The following is a 21,720-nucleotide window of genomic DNA, read 5'->3' on the forward strand; positions in this document are numbered from 1 at the left end:
CACGGCTACCCAGAGAGTTCACAAAAAGAGCATAAAAGCCTCAAGTGTAAAAAATGTGCCCACAAGCATGTGTTCACGTATACACACAAGCACCATATGCCCCGGGTCTCACACAGAGCCCATTCACACGGAGCGGTCACTAGCCGCTCTAGTAGCAGAGAACATAAACACGCCCACGAGCCCATGCGCGTGTCCCCCCTCTGCTCGCTCTGTCACATGGCCCATAAACTCCTCTCTGAGTGTAAGTCCCGTTGCCACTCACATTGTAAGCGCGCCCACACCCAGTGTTCAGCCCGCTATGTGCAGCAACCAGGGCGAAATCGCCATTCAACCGCTAGTCGCATGCTACGAAGCGTGGGAAGCCATCCCCGGCATCTCCCCGTGGGTCTTAAGCATCATAAAGAATGGCTATCGATTACAGTTTCGTCGCCGCCCGCCACGCTCGCGCGCTCGGCTCGAATCTACTGTCAGCCCAGCTGCTATGAACACGCTTCGCTCAGAAATAGCCAAGCTGTAGAGTCCCGCCATCCATGGCCGAGTCGGGGTTCTACGGCCGTTACTTTCTGGTTCCCAAGAAAGACGGCGGCCTCAGGCCGATCTTAGATCTCAGGGCTTTGAACAAAGCGCTCATGAAGAGACCGTTCAAAGTGCTCACAGTCAAGAAACTCCTCGCGCACGTCCGCCAGGGGGACTGGTTCATCTCTCTAGACCTGAAAGACGCCTATTTTCAGATCCAGATAAACCCTCATCACAGGCCATTCCTACGGTTCGCCTTCGAGGGTCAGGTTTACCAATATGCCGTTCTCCCGTTCGGCCTATCCTTAGCACCCCGTACGTTCACGAAGTGCATGGATACAGCGCTCGCTCCTCTGCGGAGTCAGGGGCTGCGCATTCTAAACTATCTGGACGACTGGCTGATTCTAGCAGATTCCCAGACGGAGCTTCTGTCGCACCGCGCAGTTCTCCTCAACCATCTGAAAGCGCTGGGACTCTCTGTCAACTGGACAAAGAGCTCTCTCCAGGCCAGTCAAACTATTTCATTCCTTGGAATAGATTTGAACTCTATCACAATGACGGCTCGCCTATCCACACAGCGCGCGCCGTGTTCAGCGTCTAGGCGCCTCTTTTCGGATGGGTACCCACACATCCCTGAAATCTTTTCAGAGGATGCTGGGTTATATGGCCTCAGCCTCCGCTGTGCTACAGCTGGGTCTTCTGCACATGCGCCCCCTTCAACTCTGGTTAAAGAGCCGCGTATCCCACCGCGAGTGGGCTACAGGCCGCCAGATGATCAAGATTACTCAGACATGTATCTCTGCACTGCAGCCATGGTCAGTAATCGAGTGGTTCCAGAGGGGCGTTACCATGGGAACCTTTTCTCGCCGAAAAGTCATCTCGACAGACGCATCCAACTCGGGTTGGGGTGCGGCCTGCGAGGGCTCACCGGCCGCCGGCCGGTGCTCGAGCCAGGAGAGTTCCCTACACATAAACTGTCTGGAGATGATCGCGGTTGAGAACGCGCTGCTGTTTTTCCTCCCACGCATACATGGTCACCACGTCCTGATTCGCTCAGACAATACGGTCGTGGTATCTTACATCAACCGTCAGGGCGGGGTCAGATCCAAGAATCTCTTTCCACTGACGCGCCGCATCCTATTGTGGTCCCAGAGTCACCTGCTTTCGCTCAGAGCGACGCACGTACCGGGCCATCTGAACGACGGCCCAGACATGCTGTCCAGGAACCTTGTCTCCCCCGGAGAATGGTCCCTTTACACTCAAACAGTCCAAACATTGTGGCGCCTATTCGGCAGAGCGGAGATAGATCTTTTCGTGTCAGAAGAGAACGCTCACTGCCCGATATTCTTTTCAAAGAGCGAGGACGCGTTAGCCCAGGATTGGCCCCGCCGCCCGCTCTATGCTTTTCCCCCGATCTCTCTGCTACCGCAGGTCATTCAGAGAATCAGGGACTCATAGCCCCGCGCTGGGAGAATCAGATTTGGTTCCCGGAGCTTACGCGGCTGTCACAGACAGCCCCGTGGCCCATTCCAATCAGAGCAGATCTCCTCACTCAAGCCCGCGGCTCGATCTGGCATCCCCATCCACAGCGCTGGGCGCTTCATGCATGGGTGACCAACGACTACGCGTCGAATTGCCAGAAGGGGTTCTGAACACGATCAAACACGCCAGAGCGGAATCTACAAGAAAGCTCTATGCTGCTAAATGGTCTGTGTTCTCTAGATGGTGCACCGGCAAAAATTTGGACCCACGGTCGTGCGAGGTTTCGTCTTTGCTCGTGTTCCTTCAGGAGATGTTGGATAAGGGCAGGTCCCCATCCACCCTAAAGGTTCACGTGGCAGCCGTCGCGGCGTTCGTTGAACCCCGGCGCGCCCAGTCTTTGGGCAAAGACGAGCTAATCATCCGCTTCCTCAGGAGAGCCAGAAGGATGAACCCCCCTCGCCCCCCCACGGTGCCAGTCTGGGATCTTTCTATAGTCCTAGAAGCTTTAAAAGCCCCACCGTTTGAACCACTCGAGTCCGTGGAACTAAAATACCTCTCGCTAAAAAACGTTTTTCTGACTGCACTCGCCTCAGTAAAACGTGTGGGGGACATTCACGCGCTGTCTTCAAGCGCCGCGTGCCTTGAGTTTGGACCTAATGACTAATGACGAATCGTCATTCTGAAACCTAGACACGGTTATGTTCCGAAAGCGATTGGTACCCCCTTCAGGGCGCAAGTGATCTCTCTATCGGCGCTGCCTGCATCCGATAGCGAACGTGACGCTGATCGCCTCTGCCCGGTTCGGGCTCTCAGAGTGTACACTACACGCGTTGCTGCGTTCAGACGCTCGGAGCAGCTGTTTGTGTCGTTCGGTGGCCGCACCAAGGGATTAGCCGCCTCAAAACAGACGCTATCCAGGTGGATAGTAGATGCGATTGCCTCTGCTTATGCCTCAAAAGACCTGCCTTGCCCACTGGGCATCAGGGCTCATTCCACCAGAGGCATGGCCTCATCGTGGGCATGGTCCTGTGGAATTTCCATTCACGACATTTGAGTGGCTGCGGGATGGGCCTCCCCCTCCACTTTTGTCAGATTTTACAACTCGGAAGTTCCCGCCTTACAGGCTAAAATTCTGGCGGTCTAGTACTATACAGCTCTCCTATAGGAAGCCGCACTATTGGGAGTTCTATCACAACCGGCTCGCCCCTTGTGTTTCCCCTATGTGCTTATGCATTATACGTTCACGGCCCACTACGCTGGCCGCCTTAGGGCGTTTTGCACTAGATGATAACGGCCGCTATGCTGGCCGCCTTATTGTCTCCGTCCACTTAAGATTCCCCCGGTGTTCTTCCCCCCTGGGATGTTTAGTGGTTACATAGCGCGCATGGCGTTGACCAGATGTTTCCGTAGCGTAAGCTAGCTTACGCAATACGAGAGAACCTCTCGTAAGAGAACGAATCGGTTACCTAACGTAACCTCGGTTCTCTCTAGATGAGGGAACGAGTATTGCATTCCCGGCCGTGCTTGCGCCACCAGCATTTCGCTTCATGCTGAAGAATCGACAAACTAGTCTGAGAGAGCTACTTTTATACACTGTAGCCACGCCCCTTTCGGCGGGCTCTGACGCAATGAGCGAGCGCTGTCCGCTCATTGGCCGCGGGCTCAGCGCCGCTCTCCCATAGGTTCGTGCATTCTCCCTGAGCGAACCAATGAGCTGCTAGCTAGCCCGCTCATGGTCTGCCTCAGAGAGACTGCGTTGACAATGATTACAAAATTATGGAATAATTTTTTGGCTTCAACTTCTCAGCAAAGATGAATCTTTCCCGTAGCGTAAGCTAGCTTACGCAATACTCGTTCCCTCATCTAGAGAGAACGTCTCGGTTACGGATGTAACCCTCGTTCCCTGAGTAGGGAACGGAGACGTTACGTCAGAAGTGACGGAGATTGGGTGTTTCGCATAGAAAGCCAATCCTCTTTGAGTATTTAAAAACGAGCCAATGGCATGCAATGCCTTGGGGCTTCGGAAATTTGCATAGCGTACTCCGCCCTACTCCGTGAGTATAAAAGGAGGAAGTGAACGCAACCGCAGTATGTCTTCGCTGAGGAGCCAAGACTGAACTCGGCGTCTACCCAGCGATACAGCAGAAGTGGCAGGGAGACGTAACGTCTCCGTTCCCTACTCAGGGAACGAGGGTTACATCCGTAACCGAGACGTTCCCTTTCGTAGTCACTTCGAGTTACGTCAGAAGTGACGGAGATTGGGGGTCTATGCCATCACGCCATCTTCAAGCTGTCTTCCAGTGCCCTGCGAAAGTCTGGACCCCTGAAAACCTTCCTTAGGGGATCCCGCTTTAACACAGGAATACCAAGGTACACTGGGAAACATATCCCGGGAGGGACATGCAACCAGATGCCTACCAAAGGGAGGACTTACAAATACGCATATGGCCGCAAGGAACACATATGGAATCACTGGAGCACCAACCGCAGGTGGCTACTGGAATTTAACTCCAGGGGTGGCAGATGGCTTGCCAAGGGAAGACGCATGCTCAGAGAGGCTTACAGTGGAAATACACATGAGACAGTTACCATGGGGAACCGTGCACATGGAGGCACCTAGCCAGCATCCAGAGCAACAGCAGTGGTGCCCGCATCGTAGGTGCTGGAGGACTCAAGGCTTCAAAGGAAGAACTGAGGAGATATCGCCCTTATCCAGTCCGTGGAGTGGAATGGCGAGCAAGCGAAGACACCTAAGCGGGTCCAGTACCGGCGGAAGCGAGTACGTGAGAGGACACCGGCTCAATTCGCAGATTATAGAATCTGGCGAAGGTGTTGGGTGTCGCCCAGCCTGCAGCTCTGCAAATGTCTGTTAGCGAGGCGCCGTGCGCTAGAGCCCAAGAGGAGGCCACACTCCGAGTGGAATGGGCCGTCACACCAAGGGGGCACGGACGGCCTTGCGTTCTGTCGACATAGGTGCGGAGAGCACGTACCGGACAGAGCAGTGCCAAGGCTGGGTCTGCCTCCTCCAGGGGCAGCGCTTGCAGGTTCACCACCAGGTCCCGGAGGGGAGTGGTAGGAACCTTGGGCATATATCCAGGCCGGGGTCTCAGGAATACGTGAGAGTAAGCCGGCCAGAACTCCAGGCACACCTCGTCAACAGAAAGTGCGTGCAGGTCCCTTACTCTCCTGATGGAGACCAATGCAATCAGGAGTGCTGTCTACATAGGACAGGGCAAAAACTCTACCAACTGCAAAGGCTCCAGGGGAGGCCTCTGCAGAGCACTTAGATCTACTGAGAGGTCCCCAGAGGCCACGAGGGGAGGGAGGCGGATTTAGCCCCCTCGCTCCCCTCAGGAACCTGATGACCAGGTCATGCTTCCCATAGACTTACCTTTCACTGCATCATGAGACGCGGCAATGGCCGCGACATAAACCCAAAGGGTGGAGGGCAACAGCCTACGCTCCAACCTTTCTTGCAGGAAGGAAAGCACGACTCCGATCGAACATCTCCGGGGGTCTTCTCAGCGAGAAGAGCACCAGCTGACGAAGAGGTTCCACTTCAACGCGTACAGGTGTCTCGTGGACGACGCTCTAGCGGAAGTGATGGTTGCCGCCACCGCAGGTGGCAACGAACTCAAACCTGCCCCGTCCCGTCCCGGAGCCACATGTGTAGTCTCCAGGATCAGGACGAGGGTGCCACGGAGTGCCCCGTCTCTGAGTGAGTAGATCTTGTCTCAGATGAATAGGCCAAGGAGGTGCTGTCGCGAGGAGCAAGAGTTCGGAGAACCACGTCTTGGTGGGTCAATAGGGGGCTACCAGCAAGACCTGCTCCTCGTCCTCCTTGATCTTGCACAACACCCGTGCAAGGAGGCTCACTGGGGGAAACGCATACTTGCGTGGGCCCCGCGGCCAGCTGTGCGCCAGCGCATCTGAGCCGAGCGTACCGTCGGTCAGGGAATAAAACTGGGCGCAGTGGGAAGAGTCCCGGGAGGCGAACAGATCTATCTGTGCCTCCTCGAACTGGTCCCAAATCAGCTGGACCGACTGGGGATGGAGTCGCCATTCGCCGGAGATAGGACGGACCCGTGACAGATCGTCGGCTGCCAGGTTCCGGTCTCCTGGAATGTATACTGCACGAAGGGACCTCAGGTGCTTCTGACTCCATAACAAGAGGTGGCGGGCGAGCTGCGACAACCGGCGTGAGCGTAGACCCCCTGGTGGTTGATGTACGCTACTGCCGTGGTGTTGTCTGAACGGACAAGCACATGCTGGCCCCTGAGCAACGCTCGGAAGCGGTGCAGGGCGAGACGTACTGCCAGCAGCTCGAGGCAATTGATGTGCATGAGGCGCTGGGGTTCTGTCCAGGAACCCGCGGCTGCATGCCCATTGCACATGGCACCCCAACCCGTGGTAGACGCATCCGTGGAGACAACGAGATGACTGGAAACTCGCTGAATGGGGACGCCGGTCCGTAAAAAGCTGAGGTTCGACCACGGGAAGAAGGTTCGGCGGCACGCTGGAGTCACTGGAACTCGGAGCGAGCCGCGATGCCATGCCCACATCGGGACTCGATCGTGAAGACACAGCTGAAGCGGTCTCATATGAAGCAAACCGAGCGGTGTAGCCGCGGCCACGGATGCCATATGCCCCAGGAGCCTCTGAAATAGTTCAGTGGAACCGCACTCTTGCCCTCGAACTGTTGAAGACAAGTCAGCAGTGAGTGCGCACGCTCGCTCGTGCACTGCGCGGACATGGCGACCGAGTCTATCTCCATGCCGAGAAAAGAGATCCTCTGCACGGGGCAAAGTTTGCTCTTTCCCCGGTTGACCCGAAGGCCCAGACGGGCTAGGTGCCGGAGCACCAGGTCTCTGTGTTCGCAAACCTGTTCTCGAGAGTGTGCCAGTATCAGCCAGTCGTCGAGAAAAATCAGGGTGCAAACCCCGTGTTCGCGAAGGGGAACAAGGGCTGCCTCGACGATCTTCGTGAAGACGCGAGGTGACAGAGCTAACTCGAAAGGGAGAACCGTGTACTGATGCCTGGCCTCGAGGCAAACTACGCGTATGAAAGTACGCGTCCCTCAGGTCGATTGCTGCAAACCAATCCTGAGGCCAAACGCATTCGAAAATGCGTTTGGCTGTGAGCATTTCGAACGGTAGTTGAAGGAGAGTACGGCTCAAAATGCGCAGATCCAGGATTGGCTGTAACCCACCGGTCTTCTGAGGACAGTGAAGTATGGGCTGTAGACCCGGACCTCACCTCGGCTGGAGGGACCGTCTCGATTGCACCCTTCGCCAGCAGGGTGCAATCTCCGCTCTCGTGACTGGGGCATAGCCACCGACCACCGTGGAGCGAACTCCCCTAAAGCGGGGAGGAGACCTCGCGAACTGAGTCGCGTAGCCGAATCTGATCGTTCTGATGACGCAGCGGGACAGGTCGGGGAGCTCTAGCCGGGCTCCCAGGAACTGAACCAGCGGAGTCATGCGAACCACAGACGTCCCCCCCGGAGGGGCAGCGGTACAGGGAGACCGGCATGCGCACAGGAGTTACCCTGTGCGGATGCACAGTCGATCCCCGTTCCCCGACAGAAGAGACCAGGGAAGGCAGAGCGTTCCACGGGGGTCTGTTCTGCCGGGGGTCTGGCGATAGAGGGGGAGGGGAGTGGTGTAGTCGGGGGACGGCACACGCTCCCATCCGCACCCTCAGAGACAGAGAGGAATGAACAGGGCGACGCACTGGACGTCGTGCACTGACAGTGTCAGCTTTTCCTCAACCAGCTCAGGGAGCTAGCTAGAACAAAAGATTCTCCACCGGCCCTCCACCGGGGAAGGAGGGGCCCTGCTACCGCCTCCTGAGAAAAACCATGACACTATCACTGAGCGGCCCGCCTCAGGAACATCGCTTCGCCTGGCGTTTAGCGGGGCACACGGCCTGAGGGGAGGGGGGGGCGCTTACCTGTGGCCTCCTCCGCGACGCGAACCGGCTGAAGGCTGCTGCTGGGGCCGCGTGGGAGGGAAGGGAGCCGCAGGGGGGCGTCCTCGGCGGCGAGCGCGCGGAGGCGTCTGAGCCGACGGCTGGTTGGAGGCAGCAGCTGGCCGTTGGGGCAGAGAAACCGCCTTCGTCTGCTTCTAGGCGGTCGAGAAGTGCTGGGCAAAGTCCTGGACCGCACCGCCGAACATTTGGATGATGCTCCTGGACCACAGCGGTGGGCATCACCTGACCAAGGGAGCGAGCGACCGCTTCCGTGACCCGTTTAAGGGCAAGGTAGGCGGCAGGCTCGCAGCTCGCTTGGTCCGTCCTCTCCTCGTGCACATTCCTGAGCAGCTAGCTTTGTAGGTGCTCATCATATGCAGGGCGGAGGCTGCCTGTCCCGCCGCTCTACAGAATCGCGCCGCCATAGACGACGAGAACCCATAGGCTTTGGAGGGGCATCTGAGAGCAACCGCGGGTGCGCCCTGCGGACGCAGCTGCATCGCAACAGAGCGTTCCACCGGGGGAGCCCCAGCGTACCCACAGACAGCCGCATCGCCGAGGGGAGGAAGGGCGGGAAACTGAAGCAAGCTCTCGTTTTTTTTTTTTAAGTGCGTGTCAGTTCCGCATGCAACTCGGGGAAAAAGGAAATTGGGGTTGGCCGTGGCCGTGAGGCGGCAGCGTTACCCAAAAACCAATTATCCATCCGCGAGAGATCGGGATAGGGCGGAGTTTCACTCCCACCCGATGCTCACGGAGGCCCGAGATAGCATGGCCATCATCGCGGGATCAGACACGGCGACGCCGACGCTCCCGAGGGAGGCAACGCGGCCGCATCCTCACTTCCCGAGGAGTCAAGCCCGCCTTGTGATGCTGCGATCGTCATCGCATCATTCTCTGGAGCGCTGAACGAAACAGACGGTACCTCAGAGAGGCAGACGTCTGAAGCGATACAGCGCTCACTGGCTCTAACACTGGAGCGGTGGGTGTGACCCGAGGCTTTAACTAACGTCGGGGGGAGTGTCACACATTCACCGTCATATCACCCTATCCGCGAGTCGAAGAGCTTCTATTTTTAGAAGCAGAACGAGTAACGGACACGGGGACTCTCACTATCAGATCATTGAGTCTCGATCACAGTGTAGAGATGCTCATGTTCCCCTTTAGAAGGAACATGAGTCATCCGCGAACGCTGCTACTGCATGCTGAAGCCCAGGCACACACAGAGCAGCGATCGCGACCATCAGAAAATGACATGAAACGACCGCACCCAGAAGAACACGGGCGAGTCGTCTTTAAAAAGACGTACCGCGTGCAGCTCTTTCACTTAGAGAGGAGGAAATTCACTCTTTCAGCGCTGAGGCGACCAGGGAGAAGCGCAAAGTCTGGCAGACCACTGCTCAGATCGCAGGCGATGCAGAATCTCGCTGGGTACCGCCGTCACACCAACACTGAAGAGGACGCTCGTCTCGAAGAGTCTTGAACAGTGAGAATGGCTTTCAGGAGTGAAAAGGTTCTCTTGGCTCCGAAGCGAAAACATACTGCGGTTGCGTTCACTTCCTCCTTTTATACTCACGGAGTAGGGCGGAGTACGCTATGCAAATTTCCGCAGCCCCAAGGCATTGCATGCCATTGGCTCGTTTTTAAATACTCGAAGAGGATTGGCTTTCTATGCGAAACCCCCAATCTCCGTCACTTCTGACGTAACTCGAAGTGACTACGAAAGGGAACCGAGGTTACGTTAGGTAACCGATTCGTTTTTTGAGTACCATCTCCTCTGTCACTTTTTTAAAATGAAAAGTATTTGACTGGACTCTTCATAAAACTTGTGTACCCTCTGTGGGTCACTAAAAACACCTGACACAGAAGGAAGCTTCTGTACCAGATTACTTGCAATTGTTGTGAAAAAATTATTAAAAGTATCTGCCACCACTTTTTGTCATACAATAGAGATCCATTTATATCTAGGCCTATTTTACCTTGTTTTTGCTTAGGGTTCTCTTTTGTCCCCAAAGGCCTAAGAGTTTCCCACAATTTCTTGGGATCCTTTTTATGCTCCTCAATTTTAGACTTTAAAAAAATCCCTTTTCGCCTCATCCACCATTCGCTGAACCTTATTTCTAAGAACCTTATATTCCTTAAAAAGAGCAGGTAGTTTGGATCTTTTAAACTCACTTAATATTTTATCCCTTAAGTGAATAGTGTCCAAAATATCATCATTTATCCAAGGCTGTGATCTTTGTTTAATTCTAGTCTCTTTTGATGGAATCGCTTTCAATCCATTTTCTTAGAAATTCTTGATAAGATAGTTCCATGCTAAATCATCACATATATTAGTAATTTCCGTCCAGTTGATACTATTTAGTATGTCTTGAAAGTTATCAACAGTATACCCTTTTAAACTTATACTCTTAACAGATTTGTGACATTTAATCTGAGCCCTTTTAACTTTCCTGGTACAATAAGTTAAAAAATGGTCACTAATTCCATAGACAATGACCCCACTTTGTAAAATTTTACTTGTTTCAGATACAATGATGTGGTCAATAGCAGTTTGGCTATTCTCAGTTATTCTGGTTGGAACACTAATTAATTGGGTTAGACCATGCATTTTCAGAAAATCACAAAAGCCATTATATAATGGACCTTCTGTATTTAAAACATCAATATTATTATCTGCCATTAAGATGACTTCCTGGTTAAAAAAATTATGACAGCCTGCACTAACACATTCCAAGGTTTTGATAAAATCGGTCTGTAAGCAACACCACACAAAATTGGTTTGCTTTTTGGAAATAAAATATCAATCCACACAGCTTCAAGATTTACAATATCTAAGTCCCGTCTTAGATTGAAATCAATATCAGACCTCACATATATACAAACCCCGCCCCCTTGTCTATTCCGGTCTTTACGGATGATTACAAAGTTTTCAATTTCAACTTCGGAGTCAGTGATATAAGAATCTAACCATGTTTCCGAAAAACATAGTATACTTGCATTGATTTTCCTGGCCAGGTCACGTACCTCCGTAATCTTTGGCAGTAAGCTGCGAATGTTTAAATGAAAACAATGAAGGCTCTTCGATGCAAAAACGGATAGTAGTTCCTCAGTGAAGACCAAGTTGTTACTTCTCACGGTAATGGCCTTCGGCAGCGGATCTACAGCCGATACTCCCGGTGTCTCCAGACAAACATAGCGAGTGTCCGCCTCCTCTCCCCCCCCCAGGCCGCCTCCTCTCCCCCCCCCAGGCAACAGACCCGTCAGTGCTGCACGTCCTCCAGGCGTCAGAGACTCCGCTGACCGCAGCCGACCCGTCCTCGTCTCCTTCGGTGCCCGGCATCCACCGGCGCTGGGCACCACAGCCTCAGCAGCACACCGCAGCTGCACACCCATCCGTCCCGGCACTCGGCATCTGCCGGCCCCCGCGTCCACAGCCGCGCTCGCACCAGGCATCTCCCGCCACGGTCGCTAGCATCCGCCAGCCGCATCGCAAACCACACCGGACGACGCATCCATCAGACCCAAAGACAGCCCGTCCCCCAGGTCCACATCCTCGACCGCAACAAGTGGTAACGTTAGGTGGCTAATCGCTTCCCCTGTTTGTACCTTTTTTGGGAGGTTTTCTCCGAGTGCAGTCTCTGGACCAGGGCATTGGTGTATATCGCCAGATAGCAATAAGTAGAGCAAGATTATCAAACCATTGTTATTTTGGCGTTTTCTCATGGCTCGGGGTTTTCGCCTTTGCCCAATATGAGGAGACTTAGCCCAAACGCAAGCATGAATTACACCTCTTCCAAGCCGAAATGTTTGTAGCCTGTGCCCGTTGTTTTTGAACTCATACTGATATAAATTTGAACTCCTTGGCATTGGGAGGAAATATTTTTTCTCTTAAGATTAACTTCAATGTTTTCAGTTTGATTTACACAAAGGCTTGATAATAGAGAATACAATAGGAGAGCGGAAAGCACACCTGTCTCACCCACCGCCATCTTGAATGGACTAGCCTTCAAACATTGAAGGTTGCATTGATTGGATGCGAGATCGCTGACATCTGATGCGCGTGCTAAAGCACGGACAGCGAAAAGGTATGTACACAGGAAATTTTGTCATATCATTATAAACTGATGAATTTGTTGACTAAATGCTGCATTAGTAGAGAAAGCACCGCACAACAATATGTTTGTTTGCTTTCGAGAGTGGCTGAGAGGACGCACATTAGTAGTACCATAGTGTCCTGCTGGTGTAATGAAAGCGGTTTTCCACTCGTCACCTTTACGGATCCTGATCAAATTGTAGGCGCTCCGGAGGTCAAGCTTGGAGCTTGGATTTCGACCATGTCGGTAGATAGTAATTAACGCCGTCTCGCTCTATCCTACGGTGGCCGCTAGAGTGCGAAATTGTAGAGCATATCGTCGCTGTCGGACGGAATCCTCGCATCTCCAAAACCATAATTTTTCAGGAAATAAACAAAACTGCGTATTTGAGTTATTAAACATTGTATCGTTAAAGTTGGTATTATACCTTATATTGCTGTTATATACAGTTGTGTACCAACATTAACACAACATTTCCCCAAAATCAAGTTTAATCGGAGATCCGAGGTTTATGACTTGGGAGCAGGGAGATACGAGACTCGCTGTCATTGATAAGAATGGAACGACGCAGACTTGCTGCTACCAGCAGAGTTCATTTAAGTCCGCGGTCACGTTGAGCCTTTTGACGAGACAAGGTTTTAAGAGCTAATCTAAGCTTATGGTTGTGGTTACATATCTTCATAAACTCTATTTTAAAAGTTTATGAGCTAAAAGTGATGCAATACACACAAAAAACGAGCTGACTAGGCGGTCTAATAGGCGGAAATGAGCCTAATCTGCACGCAAACTTACCTTTGTGGCTTACGGGCTTCCTTCTGCACCTAAGCATTACAGCTTTCGATTTTTAACAAAACAGGCCTACTCAAATGTATCTAACCTAACTATTTTCACTCGTTATTACCTAAAAAACAGACAGAGACAGAGTTATCCAAAGAAAAGCAGTTTTTAGAGATACAACTCTTTACATTCGATTATCATGAAAACAAATCCCAGAGAACGGTCGACTCGGTATCAATGTGTTATTAAACCCCAGGTTCATTTTGCCAGTTCTCCTTTAATACTGCATCCTATATTAAGCTAGTGAAGTAAATTGTCATAAAAGCTGTGAAAGTCCTTTGGGATGACTTCCTTCAGGTCTTGGAGGTGTTTGAATTTCAGCTCTGTGATCTTCAGGCGGTCTGAATAGAGTGGGGTGGCTGTCTGAGGTGGAGTTTCGGAGTTGGTGACGTGGATGTGAATTCCAGTCATCTGAGTGGTTGATTTTGAAGTCCATCGTTCCATTGTTGTTGTACCTAATAGCACAAAATATAACACAACAACATAATCACTGTAAGATCTGTAAGCTCACAGTCTTTTCCTTGGAGGTGCGTCTTCCTTAGCATCTGAGCATGAATGCTGTGCATCCGAGTCCTCATCGCCTGCACCATGGAAAACTTCAAAATACACACACAAACCAAACGTGCATGAATGAGTTACATCTTTATAAACTGTCAACAGTGAGGGCTATAGTTGAAGGACCTTATCCAATTTAATGAGAAAATGTAGAAAAGGATCAAACCTACCCGTGTCAATCTGCACCTGCTCTGGAGCCAGCAGTGAGGCCTCCTCTTCCTCCAGACCACCAGAGAAATCTTTTCAAACACATCGTACAACTAGTGTGATTTTTTTTTTTTTTTTTACATTGTGGTAACACTTTACAATAAGGTCAGTTAGTTAACATTAGTTAACTACATTAGTTAATATGAATTGCACATATACAGCATTTATTGATCTTTGTTAATGTTAATTTCAACATTTACTAATATTTTATTTAAATCTTGTTAACATTAGTTAATGCACCATGAAATAACATGAACAAACAATGAACAGCTGTATTTTTATTAACTAACGTTAACAAAGATGAACAAATACAGTAACAAATGTATTGCTTATGATTAGTTCATGTTAGTTAATACATTAACTAATGTTAACTAATTAACTTTATTGTAAAGTGTTACCTCTATTGTTGTGAAATCCATGTAGAAAAGCAGAAAGCAGAAAGCAGAAAAGCAAAATGTAGAAAAGCATCAAACCTACCCGTGTCAAACTGCACCTGGTCTGGAGCCAGCAGTGAGGCCTCCTCTTCCTCCAGACCACCAGATAAATCTTTTCAAACACATCGTACAATTAGTCTGATTTTTTTTTATTTCTATTGTTGTGAAATACATCTGCATTAAAACTCATTCATTTTGGCATGTGAAATCATGATTATCTCTCAGAAATTCACTCTACCAGCATGCACCACTGTATCCTCCACCACTGTTGCTTCCTCTCTCTCAACGTTACACTATCTCCATCAGAGGTCTCGCGGTCTATTAGGGCCCTTGCCTGATCATATGACACATTGACCATCTGACAGAGCTCCTTTAAGGACACAGACATGGTTGCTGCAAAAAATAAAATAAATAAAGGTCAAATGATCGTTTCACTAAGTTATATGGCATGTTTACGTATGATAACAAGGCAAGAGGCCAGCTAGCTTGCTTAAAGTGATGAACATGACGGAATGCCTTGAAATTGTAAGCTACAATCCTGACATAGCACATTAAATTATTATGTTGTTCCTCAGATGAGTGCCAGAACTAGCGTTAGCAGGGGTCAAGAAATTTTTATTTAAAGGAACACTCCGACTTTTTGGGACTTTAGCCTATTCACCTTACCCCCCAGAGTTAGATAAGTCCATACATAGCTTTTTCATCTCCGTGCGTGCTATAAGTCTGTTTGACGCACCCACCGCTAGCCTAGCTTAGCACAAAGACTGGATGTGAATGGTTGCAGCTTTCATACTAATCCAAATGAGTGACAAAATAACGCAAACGTTTTCCTATTTACATGTTGTGGTTTGTATAGTCACAGAGTGTGCAAATATCAAGGCCATATGAGACACAGACATCTTTTGACCGTATAAATACTATATTTTCTGAAGGGGAAGCACTGCTACTTGGGCAGAGTGATAACAATCACCTGAGACGCACCGTGACGAGGAGCAGAGAGTTCGCTTCGCTCAGCGTTGGAATAAAGAGTCAGCAATTACTAACGTTAGATAGAAAAGCATAGTTTATCATGGGTGTTTGCTTTATTGTATGAGCTGTAACAATAAACAGGGGAGACCAGGTAATACAGTACCATGTTTCATTGATTTCCAACCAAAAACGCACCCAGATTTATAAATATCACATGAATAAATAATTATTATTACAGGAATCAATATATATTAAATGCAATTTATTAGCTGAACCAAATGTATTCAACAGTAGCCTATATAATATACAGTATTGCATTACTATAGGATAGAATAAGGGGAAAGTAATAGCACAAATTGTTTTTGCACAATGAACTCACAGCCTATCGTACCCTTTTGCACGCTCAAGTTCGTTATTTCCATGGTTTTCAAATTTAGGCTAGGCGCGCCGCGCGCAGGGTGCAAGTTCAACGCGGTGAACGCGCTAGTTTATTTTCCCCAAGCGCGTCCGCACCGCATCAAGATAAAAACATATTCATACCCTAATCATATAATAGTGTCACTAACGTTACATTAGATCTGGCTAAAGGCACTGTTACAGTAGGTCATCTAAAAACATAACGGAACACTTACCTCAGCCGCAGGTGATCCACTTGTCCTGTCTGTGCTATCGATGGGATGGCCGTATCCTTCAGCACATTATGGTCCGTGTGGCAAATTCCATTTTTTCAAAATAGTCGTCCTCATTGAAATGTACCGAGCAAACATAATGTCCCTTGATAATCTTAGGTGTGTTTGGATAAATATCCAGAGTAAGTTAGCCATTTCTTCATCCAGTCAGCATATTTAGTTGGAATTCTGTGAAACATGGTTACCTCCCCTGTTTACAGTCGCAGCTATTTACAATAGAGCGAAAACCCATGACTCTAAACTACGCTTTTACTATTTATAAATTGCTGACTCTATTACCCAAACACCGAGCGAACTCTCCGCTCCTCACCACGGCGTGTCTCCGGTGATGCGGTTATTACGCCGTCAAAGTAGCAGTGCTTCGCCTTCAGAGAATAGTTCCCAGGTTTTATACGGTTAAAAGATGTCTGTGTCTCATTTGACTTTGTTATTTGTACATTATGTGACTATACAAATCACAACATGTAAATAGGAAAACGTTTGCGTTATTTTGCCACTCATTTGGATCAGTATGAAAGCTGCAACCAGTCACATCCAGTCTTTGTGCTAAGCTAGGCTAGCGGTGGGTGCGTCAAACAGACTTATAGCACGCACGGAGATGAAAAAGGTATGTATGGACTTATCTAACTCTGGGGGGTAAGGTGAATAGGCTAAAGTCCCAAAAAGTCGGAGTGTTCCTTTAAGCCCCACGAAAATCACGCTAGCTGCCTATCTCACCTAGCAGCTAAAATGATGACAAAACCAATAACGTTACATAGCAGCTAACTAAGTCAACGACAGGCAATTTTTGCGGTTTAAATTAAATTTCCTCGTCAGAAACAAAACCATGGAAGACTTCAATCAACATGATAAGTTAACTTAGCTAACTTACCGTCTAATGCAAGACATAGCAGAAAGAAAAATCTAGCATCCTCAGAAATCAACATAATTAGACTACATTACACTTGCACTACCATTACTTCGATCGAGATAAAACTGTTATATAATATATAAACTGTTATTATACAATTCATATAACTAAATCATGAATAAGGACATTTACCTCAGAGGACGTGTTGCTCAGCGACTTCCAATCTTGAGGGGAAAAAATGCCACGAAGCTCCCAGGCAGTGCGGTGGCGCCAAGTGAAGAAGGGGTGGAGTTACGAGGTTTGACAGACAGTTGAAGTGTCCAATGGAGTTAAGAGGTTTGCTCACAAGCTATTTTCAACACTTTCGATTGGGTAATAATTTGTAAAAATAACAGACCCACGTGGAGACTGACCAATAGCATCGATTTGTGAAAAAATATGAAATTGACCAAATTTGGACATACGAGGTTTCCGCCCGACAGCGACGATATGTAGAAACTGATGAATTTCCCTATCTTAACCAGAACAGTTGATCTTGTATGGAGATAGTATTGTTAGACTGAGAGAAAACTTCTAGAAAATGGGCTGAGAAGGCGGAAAAAGTCTGAACTACCGAACCATTGTCCTTCCAAAGAGCGTGGGCCCAGCGAAGGGCTCGTCCACTGAGCAGGGAAATGATAAGCGCTACCTTAGATCCTTCCGTTGGAAATTGATGTGAATTCATCTCCATGTACAGCTCACACTGTAACATAAATCCGTTGCACTTAGGGCTGTCGCGGTAACCGCAATATTGTAGTACCGCGCTTCTGACAAGTCAACCGCAGAGGATAGCACGTAACCGCAGCAACCGCGATATTCACGTTTTTTTTTTTTATAAGGCTATACCCTTCTTGTTTTGAACTTAATGCATGTGTATTGAATGTTAAACAAGTTCATAACGATAACAAGACTGTTTATCATGGTGATGTGTAGCCTACAGGCTTCACATAGACAGTGAATGAAAGAGATCGGCAGAGCGCGTCACGCGCTGCGCGTGCAATTACCTGCGTCTGTCTCTGAAGTCGTGAAAAGCTTGTGTCAAAGGGAAGCGAAAAATTTGTCGAATCATCATTTTAACGTTCTCTTCACGGGTATTTTCCCATAAATCCACGTCAGCAGCAGCTCTGGTCAGCATCCCACAACACAAGGAAGCCGAAATAAAATCAGTGAGTCACGCATTGAATCAATGGGTCTCTAATAAGTGAAGCATCAGCTTCAGCATTGCCTATGCGACGCATTGCTGCTCCGCTGAGCCTTGAAAAGTTGAATCTCAAAGTTAAAAATAAATAACATCTTGTTGAATCAGCTTTTTTAAACGTGTTCGTTGAATGAACGGTTCAATGATTCGCTCAAAGTCCGTTGTCATAACAATATGCGCGCTGAGTGAAAGTCTTTCAATGCGCATATATGTAGACGCTGTTTAGTTTCGGTTACATTGGTTACTGAAAATGTCCTCGTTTTTGTCCACATCGTAAACATTATTTATATAGCAACAAAAACATATAATTAATTAAATAAATAAATAAATAAATGGCGGTAATACCGCATATCGCGCTATTGAGCCACTCAACATTACCGCAAGGGAAATTCCATAACCGCGACAGCCCTAGTTGCACTCCCCCTCCTCGCCTGAGAAGGGCGCTGGCTGGGCCATGGGACTGACAGAGGCAGACGAAGAAACTGGCGTGGTGGAAGTAGCGGGGGTGGATGAGACGATCCGTGGTATAGCTGGCGTTGACGGTAGGGTTGAAGTAGCGGTTGTGGTTGGCTGTGTTTGCATCTTGTTGGTCTGGTCTTCTGTCACAAATCCGGAAGACACAGATGGGTAAGTTCAGTGAGTTTATTGAAACAGATGTATCAGTAAAACCAGGTGAGTAACGGTAGCCAGAGATTTGCATATCAGGATGAACAGTTAATAAACAGAGTCTCTTATCTTGATGCAGGATGACCAGAACTGAAGACCGACTGAGAACGGGAGCAGGAAGATGGGATCTGGACCGGAATGCTGGATGAGACTTCAAGCAGGTAAGTATCAGGTAGGTGAGGAATCAGGTAAGCTGGAGTCCGTTTGTCTAGCGTATAGACGAGACCAGACACTGACTGAGTGAACTGGGGTGACTTAAATAGTGACGGTAGATTGGATGATTGATGAAGGCGGGAGGTGGTGACAGGTGATGATGATTAGAATTCCGGTGAAGCAGATCGAGTGGGCGGAGTGAAGGTGTCTGGAGCTGAAGCTGGTGTGGGTGTGTCTGTGCCACTATCATTTTGCTAGATAAGAACCTTTTCCTCAGCTGCAATCAGTTGAAGCACTTCAAAGACCTTTGAAACTGCATTGATTTGGACTTCAAAACTTTGGTGTCCATTGTCCATTATTAGAAGAAAAATCCAGAAATGATTTCCTCAAAAAAATAATTATCTCTTCCACTGAGGAAAGATAAATATGGATATTTTGGATAGCATTGGAGTGAGTAAATTATTAGGAAATTTTCATTTATAAGTGAATGTAACCCCTCACACCCGGGTCCTACTCGCCCCGCTCCGAGCGGGCCTCGAACCCGGATCTCCGGCGTGAGAGTCGGACGCTCTAGCAAGGAGGCTAAAGACTGCAGCCTCTAGCGTCTGTCGCTAGAGCGCCTATTGAGATCGGAGAGTGAGGTTTACTCGCACAGCAACTACTAGCTGGCCTCCGTTACACTCACCCCCCTAAACCTCACTCTCATCCGGGTCACGGCACCAAAGATATAACCCTCTTTCTCTCTCTCCGCGCGCTCACTGGCCTCTAGCACCGCCTCTACTGCTCTGCGTTGTGTTATGGATGATCGTGGGTGGTGGTAGAAAGCGACACGGAAGGATTCGGGATCGTGGCTTGACCGTTTATTTTCACAGCACAGCGTCTATAACGTTGAAAACATGAACTGAGCTTAAGTTTTAAACTAGCAAAGTACATTTCAATGCACGTGCAATTCAACAACATGCTCATGCTGCTCATATCATCACACAAAGCTTTGCGTTAGCCACAATACATCAATCACATTCTATAGGAAAAAACTAAAAATTTTTTAACTCTCTGCATTTAGGTCTTTAACCGTTTACAACACAAAATATCTCAATAAACTGAACTTTTGTGCGATAACAACAAATATATTTTACATTCTTTTTCCCCACTACCATTAACGTGGCTTACCTATAACGTTGAAAACATGAACTGAGGAAAATATGACGCACCACTCACGTATCACGCTACGGTATCTCAAGAGGCACACATAGCGCTAAAGGCACTCGCATCAGTTTTAACATAATAGTATTATGGGGACACCTAGTGGACAAGGCAATACACTGCCTTACATGAACTAATCCTTTACGTGAGAGTCACAACCTCTGTAAATTCCAGTCTTATCAGTCTTCCGGTGTCCTGTAACCAGACACCTGGTTCTGCCTGTGTGTTAGCTTATTTGGGATGCTAGTTCCAGTTTTTGGAAAATGGTTCACACACATGTACCCACACAGTTTGTTGTGATATTGGTTTTGGCAGATTTTTCACTAAATATAAATAATAATTTGTGTGTGTCTGATTGGTTTAGATGCTACATTAGTTCAAAAATTAAACTTGGAAGTATTTGTGCACCAAATATAGAATGTTAGTTGAAAGAAATGATAACAAATATGTGAATGGAAAAGATGACTATGATAACCTTAAAAAATTTAAAGGATAAATATGATATTTTTTACTGAGTTTTTAAATTGAGGTCCAATCAGGGGCGTAGCAACCGGGGAGGACACGTCCCCCGCACTTTTAGAAACAGGTGATTCTGTCCCCCGCATTTGTTCTCTGATTTGTTACTTAGACTTGAGTGAACTAACATTCAGCCATAAGCCTCAAATCTCTTGTTGCTCTTACGAATTTTCATGTTCATTTAATCACTTTGCTGTTTGGCACCCCAGAAAAAAAGCAGAGGACGATTACATAATTTTTTTCCAAACACACACTGTAAGTATAATGTGTTACAGTATGTTGCGATGACATGAATCACACGTAGAGTGTCCTTGTTATTATGATTTAACCTAACGCAGTAAGATGTGTAACCCGTTTGGACCTCATCACGTCGCGCCGGATTGTGCCGAGTGTGTGTTAAATGCTCTCCAACTTGTAAAAGCGTCTGTTAATGAGACATAACAGATTATTCCCACCAGGCACACAATGTCATAAGACGTTGATAATTGGTTAAATTTTGTTTGCGACGTCGGGTGACCAAAATTTAATGTAAATTCAACATCTAATGTCAATGTTAAATTGGTGTCCAAAACTGAATACATTGATTTAGGTTTCATTGATTTTTATAAAATATCTGTTTGTAAAATTACTGTAGGCTAGATGTAATCTGCATACTCATTGAACACTTTTTTTTGGTCCAACTGTTAAGAAGTAAGATAAAAGTTATTGTTCAAATGTAGTTTAACTGATATATTGTAAATCACAAAATATCTTTATTTCATAAAAATAAAGTATAGATGTCCACAGTCCACAGTTTACAGCATAAAGTAGGTTGCTGTAAGCTATCATGGCATATTCCGAAAATTGCCACAACTGTAAATTGCCAATTGCTATTCCATCTAGAATTTATTATAAACATCACCTTTCAGCCTTGCAGCCAAAGTCTGCATATTAATGTGGGGGCATTATTTCAAATATGCCGCACTTTTGTTTGCCGCATAAATTGCAGATTTCCGCGCAAAATATCAGGGCTTGTATGATTTCATAATCCTCGCATTTTCGTTGCAAAAAAGTCATATCTTAGCAGAAAAATGTTGTGTTTAGCCTGAAGCTGGTGTGGATGTGTCCGTGCCACTATCATTTTGCTAGATAAGAACCTTTTCCTCAGCTGCAATCAGTTGAAGCACTTCAAAGACCTTTGAAACTGCATTGATTTGGACTTCAAAACGTTGGTGTCCATTGTCCATTATTAGAAGAAAAATCCAGAAATGATTTCCTCAAAAAAATAATTATCTCTTCCACTGAGGAAAGATACATATGGATATTTTGGATAGCATTGGAGTGAGTAAATTATTAGGGAAAA

At 47.9% G+C, this 21,720-nt stretch overlaps 1 protein-coding gene and 2 long non-coding RNA genes across 5 annotated transcripts in view; 1 reads left to right on the plus strand and 2 right to left on the minus strand.

Moving 5' to 3' along the window:
- The window catches only part of LOC148970123 (uncharacterized), a 100,298-nt gene that overhangs the window by 29,342 nt on the left and 49,236 nt on the right, over positions 1-21,720 (plus strand). The gene's annotated exons all lie outside the window — the stretch shown is intronic.
- draxina (dorsal inhibitory axon guidance protein a) overlaps positions 1-21,720 on the minus strand; it is a 113,346-nt gene that overhangs the window by 26,865 nt on the left and 64,761 nt on the right. The window lies entirely within an intron of this gene.
- Positions 12,857-14,714, minus strand: LOC120467198 (uncharacterized). Its single transcript, XR_016148638.1, has 4 exons — positions 14,334-14,714; positions 14,139-14,207; positions 13,625-13,693; positions 12,857-13,495 (listed from the first exon to the last, which is right to left on the minus strand). It is a non-coding gene; the product is annotated as an uncharacterized LOC120467198 (long non-coding RNA).

The sequence above is a fragment of the Pimephales promelas genome, chromosome 21, assembly GCF_988280905.1.
Source record: "Pimephales promelas chromosome 21, fPimPro1.hap1.1, whole genome shotgun sequence".
NCBI classification, from domain to species: Eukaryota; Metazoa; Chordata; class Actinopteri; order Cypriniformes; family Leuciscidae; genus Pimephales; species Pimephales promelas.